The sequence below is a fragment of the Zea mays genome, chromosome 4, assembly GCF_902167145.1.
Source record: "Zea mays cultivar B73 chromosome 4, Zm-B73-REFERENCE-NAM-5.0, whole genome shotgun sequence".
In the NCBI taxonomy this organism is placed as follows: domain Eukaryota; kingdom Viridiplantae; phylum Streptophyta; class Magnoliopsida; order Poales; family Poaceae; genus Zea; species Zea mays.
In genome coordinates, this window is record NC_050099.1 from 171,193,656 (window position 1) to 171,211,789 (window position 18,134).

Sequence of the window (18,134 nt, forward strand, 5' to 3'; positions counted from 1 at the left end):
TCAGGTATTTCAACTAAAGATGCTGCTGGGGTGCTACCAATGTTTTCTAGCTTAGTAGTTAGCTCATTATTGTGTATGCTAAGAATTTCCATTTTCTCTAGCAAATTTTCAATGGCTTCTTGGGAGCTAGCTAACTTAGCCTTAAGTTTTTCATTCTTTTTAATAAGGTTATCATCGGTAGCAGTGGATGGAGCACTAGATTCTAATAGCTCAATTTTAGTTGATAGCTCACTATTTAAGTTTGCAATAGTTTCAAATTTTTCTAGCAAACCTTTATAATCATTTTGGGAGCTTATCAACTTATTTTTCAAAGTTTTAAGCTGAGCTTTTTGCTTAGTGCAAACATCCTGGAAAAATTCTATGGCTTCCGCAAGCTCATCTAGAGAGGGCTTTCCCTCACCTTCATCATCACTACTACTTTCATCACTAGGGGATGGAATGCTTTTGTTACCTCTTGTCATAAGGCATTTGTATGATGACCGTGATGACCGTGACGAGGACCGGTGGCTGCGCGTCCTTGGAGGTTTATCTTCACTTGAAGAATCATCCCAAGTTCTAACACTTGTTAGTGCCTTGCCTTTGCTCCTCTCCTTTTTGGGTTTGGCCATATTGGGACAGTTGTCCCTAAAGTGGCCCTTCTCCCCACATGCGAAGCATCCTCTCTTCCTTTGCTTTTTCCTGTCAATGTTAAAGAGAAGATCATCGACCTGTAGGGGCACACCCATTAGATTAATCTTGCGGATCATCCCCATTACCTTTCCGACGCGTCGGATTGTTTCTTCGTCCTCGGAGGATGATGTGCATGGTTGATTATCTTCATCATCATCACTTTCTTCTTCTTACTCTTCTTCACTTGAGGAACTTGGAGTGGGAGCCTTCTTTTTGCCCTTCCTTTCATCACATGCAAAAGCATAGGGTCTTGAGGAAGTTGGCTCCTCTCCCCGACTCATTTTTCGCGACATCTCAAAGGCCGCGATTTTCCCAATCACAATGGTCGGTGTCATGTTGCTCAAGTCCTCCATGTTGTGAAGGATGGTGATGATGCTCCCATATCTTTGTTGTGGTAGCAGGGAGATAATCTTCCTCACAATGTCCGCATCACCTAGCTTATTAATGCCAATAGAATTGAGCTCATTGATAATTAGATTCAAACGAGAATATATGTCTCTAACAAGCTCATCATCTTTTATAGCAAAAGAATTATACTCATTTAAGACTAGGCAATGTTTTTGCTCACAGGCATTGGATGTGCCGTCATGGAGTTCATGCAATTTTAGCCAAATCTCATTAGCAGTTTTCAAGGTAAATACTTGATTAAAAATATCCATGCTAAGAGATTCATACAAGCAATTTTTGGCCCTAGCATTTAAATGAATTTCTTTTTCCTGACTCGTGGTGGGTTTCTGGGATTCTTGAGGGGTTTCATCCCGTCACGAGTGACTCTCCAAACACCTAGATCAACGGCCTCTAGGTAACAAGCCATTCTAGCACTATAATATAGGAAGTTAGTGCGATTGAAGTGTGGTGGCCTATGGGTATCCATCCCTTCCTCTAAAAAGCGTCGGCTCTTTTAGCGGTGAAGCTAAAACGTTTCAAATGAGCCAAACCGGGCTTTGATACCACTTGTAGGAAACAGGTGACGCCTAAGAGGGGGGTGAATTAGGACTTCTGAAACTTTTACTAAACTAGGCCACAATTAAATCCCTAGAGCAAAACCTATGCAAATAATCAAACTAGAATATGTAAACTAGGTTTTGTCTAAGTGTTGCTATCTCTACCGCAATGGCTAAGTTTCAATCTACACTAAATAAGTATGAATACAAGATTGAAACTTAATTGCTTAATATAAATGCGGAAACTTAAAGAGCAAAGTAGAGAAGCAAACTCTCGTGGATGACGCCGGTATTTTTACCGAGGTATCCGGAACCACGCAAGGTCCCGACTAATCCTCGTTGGTGCCCCTACGCAAAGGGAAGCCCACGCGAGGGCCAAGCACCACGGTCGAGTAACTCCGTAGAGAGCCACGGGCCTTCTCCACGCGCAAGTGGTGCTCCGCTTTCGGCTTCTCTCGGACGCTCCCTGCCATCTCCACTATCGAGCTTTCAGCTGAAACGCCGCGGGCCTCGTTCCCTCCGGTACACGGTGGCGGCCGTGACACAAACGCGGTTGTCACGGTCTCGCAAGACTCTCGCCCCACTCGGTACAATTACAACGGCTCACACAAGAGCTGAGGGGTTGTGTGGTTTTACAAAACTCACTTAACTAACTAGGGTTCACCTAGAGCAAGCGCTAAAGTGGTCTAACTAACCTAAGCACTTCGCAAAGAACCTACGCTAATCACCGAGTGATTCTATTAAGCACTTGGGTGTTTGAGCTCTTGTAAATGTGCACTATATGCCTTGGTATGTTGCTTAGGCTCCCACACTTGAGAATGGCCGGTTGGGGTGGTATTTATAGCCTCCAATCTCCAAACTAGCCGTTGGACAGAAAGCAGCATCTTTCTGTTGTCGGGTGCACCGGACAGTCCGGTGCACCACCGGACAGCCACTGTGTAGTGTCCGGTGCACGCCACGTCAGCCGACCGTTGGCGCCTGTAGCAGTCGACCGTTGGATCCGACCGTTGCCGTCTGTCCGGTGCACACCGGACAGTCCGATGCTACAGCCTGAGAGCGCCTGTCTGCGGCCTCTCTGCGCAGACTGTCCGGTTGTCCCACCGGACAGTCCGGTGCGCACCGGACAGGTACTGTGCACTGTCCGGTGCGCCACCAGGCGCTGGCTGACAGCCCTCTTCAAGGTTTCTTATTTGATTTCTTCGGGCTTCTTTTGTTCTTGAGTCTTGGACTTCTGTGCATTATTTTATGTCTTCTTTTGAGGTGTTGCTTTCCTCAATTCCTTAGTCCAAGTAAATATTGCATCCTGTGAACTACAAACACAAACACTGGAAAACTTATTAGTTCACGGATTGTGTTGTTCATCAAACACCAAAACTCGATTAGCCAAATGGCCTGGGGTCCATTTTCCTTACAACCGCCACCCCGCGCTTCTCGACCCCACCACTGCGGCATTGGCACCGCGACAGTGGGGGTGGAGCTCAGACGAGGGGGCGGTAGCGAAGGGAGGTGGGGGGTATGAGGATAAGAACGGAGGAGGGGATGCGGGGTAGGGGGAGCGTGCGCGGCGGACGTGGATGCGACGCGAGCATCGCGGAGGGCAGGGGGAGCGTGGGTTGCGGACGCGGAGCGGAGACTATTGCGTGGAGAGGAGTGAGAGCCAGGCGGGGGTAGTCTACACTGTTGGCTTAATAGTTAGTAGAGATTCTAATCCACGTATAAACTTGTTTTAAAAACTATGCATGACAAAAAACCGTGTGATGCAACTAGCTCGAATGCAACACACATTAATATTGAATACATTCGTTCTATACATTTATGTTGATAGCATGTATTATGATTTTTCTCTGAAAGTTTCTAAAATACGTTTACATATCAATTAGAATGTTTTCAAGAAATCTTGGACATTTTTATATTTTTCTAAAGCTAAATATATTTTTGAAGCATCTAGAGATACTTTCATGAGTTCTAAATATTTTATTTGGATTTTTTATACCACAATCTATCTCTAGGACATCCTTTATACTACTTTATGGGTTTAAAAACTCATAATAAATTCTATTTTTATAATTTTAAAAAGGCAATAATGCCGTCTAAACCACTCTAAACCGAGACATGGAGGCCATTTAAATGATTCTTAATAATTTAGATATATTAGTTATGATTTTAGAGGTCAGAAAATTAGACTGATGATAATTGAGAAGAACTTTTTTTGAGCTAAGACAAGTATAATTTGACCGTTCAGGCGACGAAGCACGTCTGCACGTGAGTCCTCTACATCAATTCATCTGACTAGAACATTAGGCCACAACTACTATAAACTTGATGACATATATATAATTAAAAATATTGTAACAGTCTGTTGACATTTTTTGGAGCGCCAATCACTCAATACAAACCAGCGGCGGTGCTCTCTGTACAGGGACGGACGGTCCGCGTCCAGGGGCCGGACGGTCCGTGGCCTGGTGCGAGGCTAGGGTTTCCTGCCTGACGGCCGGACGGTCCACGCCCTGGGGCTGGACAGTCCGCGCGTGCGTAGGGGCGGCGGAAGATCGCTGGCGGCGCCTGGATCTTGCTTCCGGGAGGGACCCCGTCGGGGAGGAGAGATCCTAGGTGATGTCTATGCTCGGGCAGACCGACCTAGACTCCTCTAATCGATGTAGAGTCGAAGAGAAGCGGAGAATTTGGGGATTGAGAGGCTAAACTAGAACTAGACTAGAACTACTCCTAATTGTACAGGAAATAAATACGAAATAGAAGTGTTATTGATTCGATTGATGATTACAAATCAGCCGTATACCTCTCTATTTATAGAGGAGGGGGGCTGAACCCTTTACAAACTAATTTCTGAGCTAATTTCATGAATCTAGCTAACAACCGTAGCACAAAACTCGGAACCCTAAACTGCTCTGCGCACGCGCGGACTGTCCGGCCCACAAGCGCGGACCGTCCGCCAGCTCAATTTAGTGCTCAACATATGCCCCCTGCCTTTTGGTAGAGCTGAGCAACCAAAAGCAACTAACTCGATGTGATTACATCAGTTCTCTTAGGCATCTTGCCACATACTAGGATGGTACTGTTTGAAGAAACGCCCATTCAAAGCCTTGGGTAAATCCTTGCCTTGTAATGTTTGTAGTAAATAGCCGTTATCAGACATTATCTGTTTTACTTTATAAGGACCCTCCCAGCTTGACGATCATTTCCCGAACTTCCGGTCTTTATTCCTTAGAGGCAGGATGGTCTTCCACACCAGGTCCCCTACTTGAAATGACTTTGCTTTGACCTTCTTATTGTAGGCCCTGGCTATCATGATCTTGTCCTTTTCTATTGCTCCCAAAGCTATCACCCTCTTGTCGGTCACCTCATCAATATTATCCATCATTGAATTATAATAATCAATGATGGTTAGATCATTTTGTCTGGCGAACTGACAACATTCAAACTTATTTTCACAGGCAACACTGCTTCCTGCCCATAGACAAGCTCAAAAGGAGATACTTTAGTAGCACTATGTTTAGATATTCTGTGAGCCCATAAAGTTTCGGACAAAATCTTATGCCAATGCTTAGGATTATCGGATATCTTCTTTTTTATCAAGTTAATCAATGTCCTATTACTAGACTCGGCCTGCCCATTGGCCTGAGCATAATATGGAGATGAATTAAGCAACTTAATTCTATATAATTCAGCAAATTCACGTACCTCCTTTGACATAAAAGAAGTTCCTTGATCTATAGTCAAGGTCTGGGGAATGCTGAATCTATGAATAATATGCTCAGTTATGAACTCAATTACCTCCTTGTGCGTCATGTTCTTCAGAGCAATGGCTTCAGTCCATTTGGTAAAGTAGTCAGTGGCAACTAACACGAATCGATGCCCCTTTGATGATGAAGGATGAATTTCTCCTATAAAGTATAATCCCCATCCTCTGAAAGGCCAAGGCTTGATGATAGGATGTAATTCGGCTGCAGAGACCAACTATAGGTCACCGAATTTTTGACACACTTGGCATCCTTTGTAGTACTTGAAACAATCAGCTATCATGTTAGGCCAATAAAAACCAGACCTTCGCAACAACCACTTCATCTTTGGAGCCGATTGATGGGTACCACAAATTCCTTCATGTACTTCGGCCATGGCTAATATAGCATTATCTGGGCCCAAGCACTTAAGCAGGACGTCGTTGACTGTTCGGCGGTAGAGTTCATCACTCATCAAAACATACTTGAAAGTTGTATGTCGAATGTTCTTATCTGTCCTGATATTGGGATTTTGTAAATAATTAGTTGTGGGCGTCCTTTAATCACTTGTATCGGCTTCATTATCACCCGAATCAATTAGGAGAACTTTCCTGGTAACCCCGAACGTTCTGGAGTCTTTACTCGGACGGTCCGCGACCTAGGGAATTAGCCTGGTTATCAGATTTTCAGTGTCATGAAATCTCCCTCGCTTTATCCGATAACCTGATGCATCTTGTGCCAAATTGTTAGCTCTATGATTCTCAACTCTAGAGATATGACGAATACTGAATTCGTCAAAATAATGAATTATGCCCCAACATTTTTTAAGGTAACTATTTAGAGTACCATCAAAACATTGATATTCTTCTAACACCTATTGGACGACCAGCTGAGAATCACCAAATGCCTTCACATGTTTTACTCTCATGCAATTTAAAAGTTCCAAGCCGAACAAAAGGGCCTCATATTCGACATGATTGTTAGTGCAATAAGTTTTCAATCGGCTAGAGAAGTCGAAGGAGACATCACTTGGTGAAACAAGTACGATGTCAATTCCTTGCCCTTCATTGCAAACCAATCCATCAAAATATAAAGTTCAAGGAGTAATAGTGAGGTATGACATGTCTAGTTTATGAGTATCATTAATCCGACGTTCTACAATAAAATCCGCTATGACCTGGCCTCTCATAGATTTCAATGGTTCATAGACCAAGTCATATTCTATGAGTGCATAAGCCCACTTACCAATTCTACCACTCATAATTGGGTTATGCAACATGTATTTGATCACATCGGCTTGACCAGAAACAGTGCAATGACTAGACAGTAAATAACATCTAAACTTGGTGCATGCATAAAACAAGCATAAGCATAACTTCTCAATAAAAGTGTACCTTGTTTCAGCATCCACCAACCTCCAACTTAGATATGTCACCACATTCTCCTTTACTTCAGTTTCTTGTGTCATAACAGCCCTAATGACCTTATCTTCAGCTGCAATGTATAATCGGAATGGTACTCCTGCTCGTGGTGCTTTTAATACGGGAAGACAAGTATTTTTTAATGAGATCAAATGCTTCCTGCTGCTCTGCCCCCAAGCGAATTCGACATCATTCTTAAGCCAAAGGATAGGGGTGAAGGCATCAATCTTCCTGGCTAGGTTAGAAATAAACCTTCGTTAATAATTCACCTTGCCGAGAAACTTCTGCGCTTCGACCTTACAGGTCGAAGGTCCCACATTCCGAATAGACTTGATTCGGTCAGGGTCTATCTCTATACCATATTCATGGATGACAAATCCTAAAAACTTACCAGCCGACACTCCAAAAGCACATTTACGTGGGTTCATTTTCAAACCATACCGACGCATATTATTAAAGGCTTTGCACAAATCAGCTAAATGAAAACTAAACTCAGCCGATTTTACTACAATATCATCAATGTAGACTTCCATAGTGTTTCCCAACAACTCATGAAAGATCAAATTCATAGCCCTCTGATAAGTAGCACCGACATTTTTAGACCAAATGTCATGACAACTCACTCAAATAAACCAATGAAGCTTGGACATATAAAGGTCATTTTAGACGCATCCTCTTCGGCCATGAAAATCTGATTATATCCGGCATTACCATCAAAAAAGCTAATAATCCTATTTCCTGATGCATTATTGATTAATGTGTCGGCTATGGGCATGGGATACTCATCTTTAGGAGTCGCTCTTTTTAAATTGCGAAAATCAAAACATACTCTAAGCTTACCTGACTCCTTCTCCACCGGCACAATATTGGAGACCCACTCTGCGTATCTGCAAGGTCTAATAAAATTAGCTTCTAGCAGCCGATGGATTTTGTCCTTGATTCATGGGAGAAGATCGGGACGAAATGTTCTAGCTCTCTGCTTGAAAGGTCTGAAACCGGACTTAATGGGCAGCCGATGCTTTATGATCTCTCGGCTTAATCCTAGCATCTCAGTGTAATTCCAAGCAAAGCAATCCGAATATTCCTTCAATAGACCGATCATCTCATTTCTAGGATCGGTCTCCAGGGTCTTGTTTACAAAAGTCGGCCTTGGAGTTTTACCATCTCCTATGTCGATCTCCTCCAAAGGATCGGCCGATGTAAACCCCTGCCCTAGTTTATCGAGATCTCTGAATTCCTCTATCATGTCTCCCGCAGAGGAATCAGATGGTCTTTGTGTGATAGCGGACTCTCCGGTCTCTGGGGCCGGATCATCCGTGATACTGTCTTTATGCCGCGGTAGATGTTCGGTCTTAAAGACCGAACTATTTTGTGAAAGACCGGACCATCCGGCCTCGGAAAGCCAAACTGTCCGTGACCAAGGACTCATGAATTTTGTGTGTACTCATTATTTAAACTTTATTTAGGATTTAGCCGATTCTCCATCGACTCTAGCATTACAGGAATGAAACCCTTCTTATCTATACTTATGAATTGGTAATCAGAAAAATCTACTCCAGTGAGACATGTAGCAGTCTCATAAGTCCAGAGTACAGGGGCATCGGCCATAGCGATACAGGCCGATACATCAGCATGTACTTGTTCTACATCATCGCCTACCCATTGTATTAACATTTGATGTAATGTAGAAGGTATACATTGGTTGGCATGAATCCAATCTCTGCCTAGGATTAGACTGTAATTTCCTTCTACATCAGCAACGAAGAATGTAGCAGCAAGGGTCTTAGTCTCGATGGTTAATTCAACGAACGTGACTCCCCTGGCTTTGATCGAACTATCAGTCCCAACACCACTGAGGGTCATGTTGGTCTTGACAAGTTCGTCATCTTGTTTACCTAATTTTCTGTACAATGAATAAGGCATTAGATTTACAGCCGCCCTCCATCTACTAACATTTTAGCAATCGGTATCCCATCAATGTGACCGCGCACAAAGAGCTGCTTTAAATGATTTACCGATTCCTTTGGTTTAGTAAAGGCGACTTCTTTACGACCAAAATCAAACTGGGCAACAACAGGTTCATCGTTGCCGACAATAGTACAATCGGCGGAAAATGTAATAACATTTACATCCATACCTGGGTGTTCTGGAGAAGCTTCGTAGTCGACCAGGTCTTCTCCCAGTAGGTCGTCCTCCTCCATTGATGTCGGTACATCGTCGGAGGTGTCCTGGTGTGGTGCGGACGGTCTAGACTCAGGGGTCGAACGGTCCGCGCCTTCTGTAGCTGGTCCAGACTTTTTAGCTGGGCTGTCTGTCATACCTGCAGGGTGCTGCACAAGTGCTATTTTATTTTCTATTATTGTGGCCGTTTGCTTTTCCTCAATGGCCTTTGGTCTCTATTTCTTTTGCGGTGGCGGGTACTGTGGATGTGTGTCATTGAATATCTTTTCTGCCTCCTTTTCCTGGTTCTCTTTTACTCTTATGCGTTGTAATTTTTGCTTTTGGGACCGTGTCAATCCCGCTGGGCACCATCGAGGCATGGAGTATTTTAGATCGACTGTTTTGATGGTAGCCATATCTTCTTTTTTGGTTGTGTTGGCCGATTCACCAAAAATAATCGGCCCTTCATTATCTTCCTGTATGATGACATCTGTAGTACCTCTTTTGATGATATCCTTTTTTGTTGTTCTTTCGGTCGCTACAGGTATATGCCCCCTTGTCGGATTGGTCGGCCTTTGAGGCCGAGCACTCCGGCAATCTTGTTGGGTCTGCGTCTGGTGACCGGATTGAGCGACGCTCAATCGGTCTTGTACTGGAGGTGCCAACCTGTTGAATACAGATGGTTGGAGTGCCCCCCAAGCGGGGTACTGTGGCATCCCAAATAGATATGGTGGCATGCCCCACATTTGATTTGGGACATATGGTGGAGATAAATATGTGTATGGATATGGCATAGGTGGATAAGGGGGTGGAGGTGTCCATGTAGGTATGTTAGGTCTTAATTGGACAGTATGACCTTCCATTTCTTCCGATTGGTGGGGTGGTCCAATCGGTCTTACCTAACATTGCTCACGAATGGGCGAGCGAGGTCACTTTGCTAGTCGGTCACTGGGGTCGGCCTTCTTTTTCACATATTTGGACAATAAGTTATCGAAAGTCGGGCCGGATTTAACCAGCCGACCAGCTGCTTTAAATGTATTTGTTTTCCACGTACCTATCTCTGGTCATCATGGTTTGAAGGTACGCGGTCGTTGCGGGTCTTGAGTATGATCGGACCGTCCGCTGGAATTCTCCGGACCGTCCGGTGTGGTCCCAGACCGTCTGCGCCTGTGCGTCGGATCGTCCGAGATGCACAGCACGGGCTCCTGCTCCTTGGTCTGCGCTTGCCCCCCCAGTGCTGGAGGTCGTGATGGTCACCTTAAGAGTCTCCCCTCCATCGGGAGTCTTCTCGGCCACCACTTTCCTACAAGAAATTTTATGATTCCCATCGGCTTCTCTTGTGTTGCCGATGATTATCTTTTTGTCTTTGCCCTTATCGGCTGTGTTTGGCCGAACCAGGATCCTCTTGCCCTCAAAATCGATCATGTTCATCGGAAAGGGCTCCATGTCCACCTGCATTTTCTGAAATTTCAATCGTCCTTCGTTAATGGCCGATTGAATCTGTCGATGGAATACATTACAATCATTAGTGGCATGAGAAAATGAGTTATGCCACTTGCAGTATGCATGACGTTTCAGCTCATCGGCGGATGGAACAGTGTGATTTATTTTAATGTTGCTATTTTTGAGTAACTCATCAAATATTTTATCACATTTACCAACATTAAATGTAAACTTAACCTCCTCTTGCCATTTCTTTTGAACCGGCTGCAAGGAGGAACAAGCCGAAGATTTGGCCTGCTTTGGCCAAACCATTTCAGCAGCATATACTTCTGTTGATTCATCGTCCGAGCTACTTTGGTCGCACTCTACTATATGGACATTGTGATGAATTGTTTTAGTAGTTTCTTTGCTTCGGCTTTCACAAGACAAAGCTCTTTGATGTAATTGTGCTAGCGTAAAGAACCGGATACCTTCTAATCTTTCTTTTAAATAATATCGTGGTCCATTGAAGGCTAATCCTGCTAGTTGTTTTTCTGCTAATTGTATTTGGAAGCATCGGTTTCTTGTATCCCAGAACCTCCGGATATATTCATTAACCGATTCATCCTTCCCCTGCCGCAGGGCCACTAAGTCTACCAAATCTAACTCATAGTCACCAGAGAAAAAGTGGTCATGAAATTTTTGTTCTAAATCCCCCCATGATGAAATAGAATTAGGAGGCAATGTGGCGTACCATGCGAATGTCGTTCCTGTCAAGGATAACGAAAATAAACGCACACGGAATGCTTCTGTGTCGACCAATTCTCCTAATTGTGCTAGAAACTGGCCAATGTGTTCACGTGTGCTTTTTCCTTGATCACCCGAAAATTTTGCGAATTCGGGTATCCGGGTTCCCTGTGGGTATGTGTGATGATCAAATAGGCTGTCATAAGGTTTCCGATATGATTGCCCCCAGGGACCATTCTTACTCCGAGCCTATCTCGGAACGCCCCGGCTATTTCCTCCCTAACTATATCGATGGCAGCCGGTGCGAGACCACCGGCTCTCTGGTTAAACATAGGTGGGGTTGGCTGGATATTAGCATGTTGTCTTTCCCCCCATTGGTTTGAGCTGTGTGGTGCATTGCCATTTACCCTATATGGCTCATAGGATTGATCGTTCCTTTCCGGCCTTCTAGGCGGGGCCGGAAAGCTTTCTTGGGCTCGGGATTTTGTATTAATGGGCTGATGCATCGCATAGTGTGATGGGAAGTGTTGCTGGGACGGGTGAGGATTCAGGTAACAATCCTCCTTAAAAAACTCATGCGCGGATTGTCCGGACATGTACCTGGACCGTCCGTGATTATATGCGGACCGTCCGTCGTTGTATGCGGACCGTCCGATTGGGTAGTTTAGATTCTGTGCCATATGTGGTGGCTTAGGTGCATGTCTGGGTAACTCATTAAAAATGGGCCCGGCTGTTGCTGGCCCGGACGGTCCGCGCTCACGTGTGGACGTCCGGGCATGTGCAGATCGGCTGATTTACTGCCGATTTGTGGTTGCTCAGGGTATGTGTCCATCGACATCCCATAAAGGGGTTGTGACTAGTCGTGACAACCTATAGCCGATGTATTACGCGTGTTACCCCCCCTTTCAACCTCGTGCGAAGGAAAATTTGCAATACTAGGTTTATCAAATGCAAGTACTAGTCTCCTATAATCGTTTTGCATACCCCCTATGATATTTTGCATTTGTTTTCGTTGTTCATCTACATAATTCTTAAGGGATTGTAGCTCGTTTGTATTACTTACATTGGGGATATCTGGTGTGGGTAGGAGTGAAGCTAGATCCGTCGCCCGTTGTCGGACGACTTTATTGTTTCTGTCCACCTTGAGGTTGGCCAGGAACTTCGCCCTCGCCTCCTGAATCAGCTGCTCCTTATGCTCTCAACTGTAGCTGTTCGTCAGCCGGCAAGGTTTCCCAAGTCGGCTCTATAATGTTGTTGGGGGAGACTTCAGACCTATCCCTTGAACAGGCCATTGAGGGCTGATTTGATGGGTCTAGACGTGTTGTCCCCAGCGGAGTCGCCAAAAAGTATGTTGACACCTTTTTGGGGCGCCAATCACTCAATACGAACCAGCGGCGGTGCTCTCTACACAGGGCGGACGGTCCACGGCCTGGTGCGAGGCTAGGGTTTCCTGCCTGACGACCGGACGATCCGCGCGTGCGCAGGGGCGGCGGAAGATCGCCGGCGGCGCCTGGATCTCGCTCCCGGGAGGGACCCCATCGGGGAGGAGAGATCCTAGGTGATGTCTAGGCTCGGGCAGACCGACCTAGACTCCTCTAATCGACTTAGAGTCGAAGAGAAGCAAAGAATTTGGGGATTGAGAGGCTAAACTAGAACTAGACTAGAACTACTCCTAATTGTACAGGAAATAAATGCGAAATAGAAGTGTTATTGATTCGATTGATGATTACAAATCGGTCGTATACCTCTCTATTTATAAAGGAGGGGGGCTGGACCCTTTACAAACTTATTTTCGAGCTAATTTTGTGAATCTAGCTAACAACCGTAGCACAAAACTTGGAACCCTAAATTGCTCTGTGCATGCGCGGACCGTCCAACCCACAGGCGCGGGCCGTCCGCTAGCTCAATTTAGTGCTCAACACAGTGCTTCCTTTGCCAGGCAGACAAACAAGTTTGAAATAGGTAAAGCAAAACGACGCAGAGTAACACTCATTGATCTGAAACATACATGATGGTTGATGATGGACAGTCGAACCCATTCTAACATTCAGGCAGCAATATTGATAGGGCGTCTCACACTGATTTCTCTTGTAGCATCCTTTGCAGTAACAAAGAGAAGACATTGCTGAATTGAATTCAGATGTTTATGAAGCACCTGCTTAAACATCTGTAATAAAGATAAGGTATTGTTTGAACAAAATTCAGATTGTCAACATACTCTGAAAACTGAATTGGATCAACACATCTGTAATAAAGAGAAGACATTGTTGAACTGGAACAAAGGTGTGGATTTAGATGTTTATGAAGCACTTGCTTATGTAAACATAAATAGCAGAACTCAAATAGCGACAGATTTTACTAGAAACAAAATTGAAGATTTAAGTAATTAAACAATAGAGGTAACTAAATAACAGATTTTACTAGCAAAAAAACTGAAATAGCAGATTTAAGCAAGTAAAAAATGTTGTAGAAATTGAGTGCTTTATATAACTACCTGCTTGTCGATCTCGTTCCTAAGCCACAACAATCGGACACGTGGCCACTGGCTGTTCAGAAATATTTCTCTGTTCTCCTCGCACTTAAACACGCCCATTGCCGCTGTCATCTTCTCTTCAGTTAACTCTTCCATCGACTCCAACACACGAACACACTTTCCAATACAATTGCTGATCAATCTGATTTACCACGTCTAGCAACTTATCATTATGTTGCCTTTTGTAATCCAAATATTCCTCAAGAACCCTAGCAATCTGACTTTGCTTACGCTTCCTTCCATGACTCTTCGCTCGCTGTTCTGAAGATGCAGTGGTGCATTCATGTCCACCAATCTCAACACTTGTACTTGAAGCTTCCAACCCATGCAAATTTGAAGAGAATGGGTTCAAATCAGGGTTAACCCCGAGGTCATCGTCAATCCTGAAACAGCTCATAGTTTCAGCTTCATCTTGAATATGCAATTGTTGTCGGGATGATGTATGTTGCTGAGTTGATGTAAAATTGAGATCACCGGTGGCACAACTGCCATCATAGAGTGCTGACAACTTCTTGACCCTTGGATTACTCTATTCATTATAGAAAAAAGTAGACTACAATTAGATTGTAACCAAAATAAAAAGTAAATAAGAATGATTAGTCAAATGAAATAAGAATGATTAGTCAAAAACTTATGACAATTATATTTACCCATATTGGTGGTTCCGCAATGATCATACCCATGGCCTCATTCCATCCAACACCACTTTGCTTGCGGGCTTCCTTCAACACCTTATAGTTTGCCTTAAGTTACTTTTCTTTTTCCTGGATCTGTGCCTTTGTAAACTTAGCCAACTGGCACTTCTCATTGAACATTTGTGTCATAGAACGCCAACCTTCTGGTGCCCAACCTTTCTGGCCCCGATACGTCACATGATTGTGCTCGTGCAAGATGTCAACAAGAATCTTCTCATAGTTCATATTCCACAAAGCTCTAGCCATGACTACATAGTATACAATAGCCAATGACTATTACATCAAAATAATACTAATGATTATTATAATCATTCCACATCTACATAGCAATTTGATCTCTAAGAGCACTTCCAGCATTGGACTGACTACTATACTGATAATTGCTATCTCCCTCTGGTAATTCAACAAATTGACTAGAATTGATGTTAGTTGGGTGCCGATGCAACCATCCATCTTCACCATTTAAACCTCTAATCATGTTATGAAATGAAACTGCTGCTGATGGAATCAAAACTTGAGTCTCTATAGGATAAAAGGTGCCCACTTTGAGGATGGGAAATCGCTTCTTCAAGACACCGATGGACCTTTCTATGTGGTTGCGAAGGAGGGCATGAGAATGATTAAATAGCTCCTTATAATCAACCTATACAGTACTCGACCCTCGCCTCCGATATTCACTAAGATGGTAAGAAACTCCTCGATATGGGGCAATAAAAGGAGTGTTTGCATATCCCCCGTCTACAAGATAGTATTTACCATTTGGCACTATGAAACCCTTTCTTAAAGCTGATTGAAGAACCCCTGCATCAGATACGGACCCTTCCCACCCACATGAGATGAATGTGAAATTCAAATCGAAGTCGCACGCCAACATCACGTTTTGAGAAAGGGTTCCTTTTCGATTTCTAAATGGAGGGGCTCTCTCTTCACTAATAGTTATGGGGACGTGTGTCCCATCAATTGCACCGATACAATTTTGAAAGTAAGGCCAAAATCGAGGATTGGATGTAATCTTCACATGTGGCTGGTTTACACTTGGGAGCTTCACAAATCTTTGAGTTATAGCAAGGATTATACCAAAGAACTAACTTATCTTTCTATGTATGGTTTCCCCGCTATGCTGAAATTCTTTTTGCAAGATCGCATTGCTACCATTTTGAGATATCATGTACATGAATATCCCAAGATGCTCCTCAATGTTCATATTTGAAGTGTCTTGCAACAATCCTTCCTTTCTAAGATAGCTTGCTACAGCTCTAAAGATCTATGGCTCCATTCGAAACTCAGATTTGCACCATCTCTCATGACCATCGAGCATTTCTCTAACTTTTTGTGCACCACTACGACAAGAAGTGTGTACTGGCCTCTTTTCAGAATAAAGGGAAGCATATATAGCTGGAACTAACACAAAAAATAACTCATCATCATCCTCCTCCTCCTCCTATTTCAAATGTTTCCTTATCAACTCAATTATAGAACCCATTTGTTAGTATCCCTAAAACAAGAGAACATGTTTGAGAAATATGACAAGAAGTGTGTACATGTCTTAGTATGTAGAATCCCATATTAAGGAAACATGTAGGGACAGTGCATCAACACTAAATAAATGAACTAACCATATAAGATCTAGATAAATACTTTGTTCAAGCCTAAATATAAAAGGTGCTCCAACTAAAAATAAAAAAATATGTCCTAGTCAAAATTCAGCCCTTATGCAGTAAAAAAGTTTAGAGAATTATTTTGTCAAATAAGATATTCACATACTACAAGGCTGCAAACAAAGGCAAAAGAAGTTCTTGAGATTCAGACTAGCTAATTCCACCAGTAGCAAGCATTCGTCGTTCATCTCGCTCTCAGTCCCAAGCTAGCATAGCAACCCTGCAAATCAATCATCCTTTCCACTCAAACCAGCATATATGGAAGATGGTGGCCGTGAAGGTGTACGTGTTGCTGTTCATGACCTTCTTCTTCTAGTGTTCATACAAACCATGGCGTATGACTAAGCTACAGCGAGGCGCGGGTGGTGAATGCGAAGGCAAGAATGAAAGTAAAATGAGTACTCACGAGAAGCAGTTGAGGAGGCAGCAATGAGCTTGTCCTTGCAGTCTCGGCAGTCCGACCTCGTCCACAGCTGCCCTGCCTTGCACGAGTCATCGAGGAGGCTGCCTTGCGCAAGCTGAGGAGGTCGCAGACCTTGACCTCGTCTCCGTCGTCCGAGCTCATCCCGCAGCTGGCCTCAAGTGCGTGAGGGTGAGGAGGAGGCGGCAACAGCAGGTGCGCAAGGAAGACAAGGGGATGAGCGACGGTGGGTGCGCGAGGAAGAGCAGGGGACGGGCGGCGACGAGTTCGTGAAGGCAGAGGAGGCGGCAGCGAGGTTCACAAAAGTGGGTGCGGGAATCCCTTCCTGACCTCGTGAGGCTGGGGACGAAATCGCCGTCCTCCCCCGCGGATCTGGACGGGGGCGTGGCTCACCAAACAAATATTTTTTTCCCTATGGACAATCCGGCTCAGCGGTTTCTATAGCCAGGGAATGGGTCGGGATCGGTCGGGATCCTCTGGGATCCTAGGCTACCAAAGGAGGCCTAAAAGAGAAGATTTGTTTTCTCAGGGTGTCGCCACATCGTGTTAGGAGTCTGTGATAATTTGTTTTCTCTGTGACTGCAATAGGCTCATCAATTTGTTTCTTAGTTTTCCAACAAGCTACATCTAGCGAACAGACTATTGAATAGTGTTTGATCCAAGACCAATTACTAAATATCTATAGCACACATTATATATTTATATTTAATACATATTTAGGGGCCCTATAACTTCGGGGGCCCTGGACGGCCGCCCACCCTGCCCACCCCCAGGGTTAGCCCTGCACACCAGAAAAAATACGAAGATTTATCTGCATGGTTAAATTCACTGAACTAGAATCAGTTGCGCCCTATCGGGCGCCATATAGATTCTATGAAGCAGCATAAGTTTCACATAAACAAAAACATCATGATTATGCGTATATATGTAGAGACCGCAAGTAACTTGCCAATTCATACGAGCACCAGATGCTGACACTGTACAAAGATGCATCAGAGTAGTTGAGAACAAAATACAAAACTTAGTATACATCTAAGGTCACATAAATGCCTAACTAACACTTACATAAATGCTTAACTAACACATTTTACAGCCATCTGGCATAAATACATAAGGACTAAACAACCTACGACCTTTATATACAAAATACAAAAGAGCGAGTCATGTTACTGTCTGCATCGACAACCCGTGGATAATGGCACACATAGAACAAGTTGCAGCGACTAAACGTAAAGAGAGGAAAGACCTGATCGGTGATCAGACGCGAGAAGCTTAGGCGGTGGCGCACACCTCTGTACAATGGAGAACTAGAGAGGAGTCACTGAATTGTCTTTAAAAAAATCATGTTAATTTATAAACCAGGTTGTTGAAACTTCAACATATACCTGGAGACTAAAGAATCTCTGCAATGGACACGCTGTTGCCCCAGCTCTGCCCTAGCATAGTTCGTCCTTCGAGGACCCTACCATTTCATCTTGATCCAAACAATAAATAAATAAAATTCAAAATCAGGTTACATTTTCAATCCCTTTTTACAGTAGTAAAACCGAACCATATGCATGACCAACAGACAAATAGGCAAACTTGTGTAGCAATAAAATATATAGAAGCTGGATACTTTTGTTGTAATCTCATAAAGATATAATGAGGTAAGCTCTTGCAGCAGGATCCTAGGTAAATCAATTTAACAGAAGATCCCTACATCTTTCAAAGCCAAAGCAAATTAA

At 43.8% G+C, this 18,134-nt stretch overlaps 1 pseudogene; it reads right to left on the bottom strand.

Moving 5' to 3' along the window:
• Positions 1–13,582: 13,582 nt before the first annotated feature.
• On the bottom strand, positions 13,583–14,574 carry LOC109945859 (uncharacterized; annotated as a pseudogene).
• Positions 14,575–18,134: the final 3,560 nt, after the last annotated feature.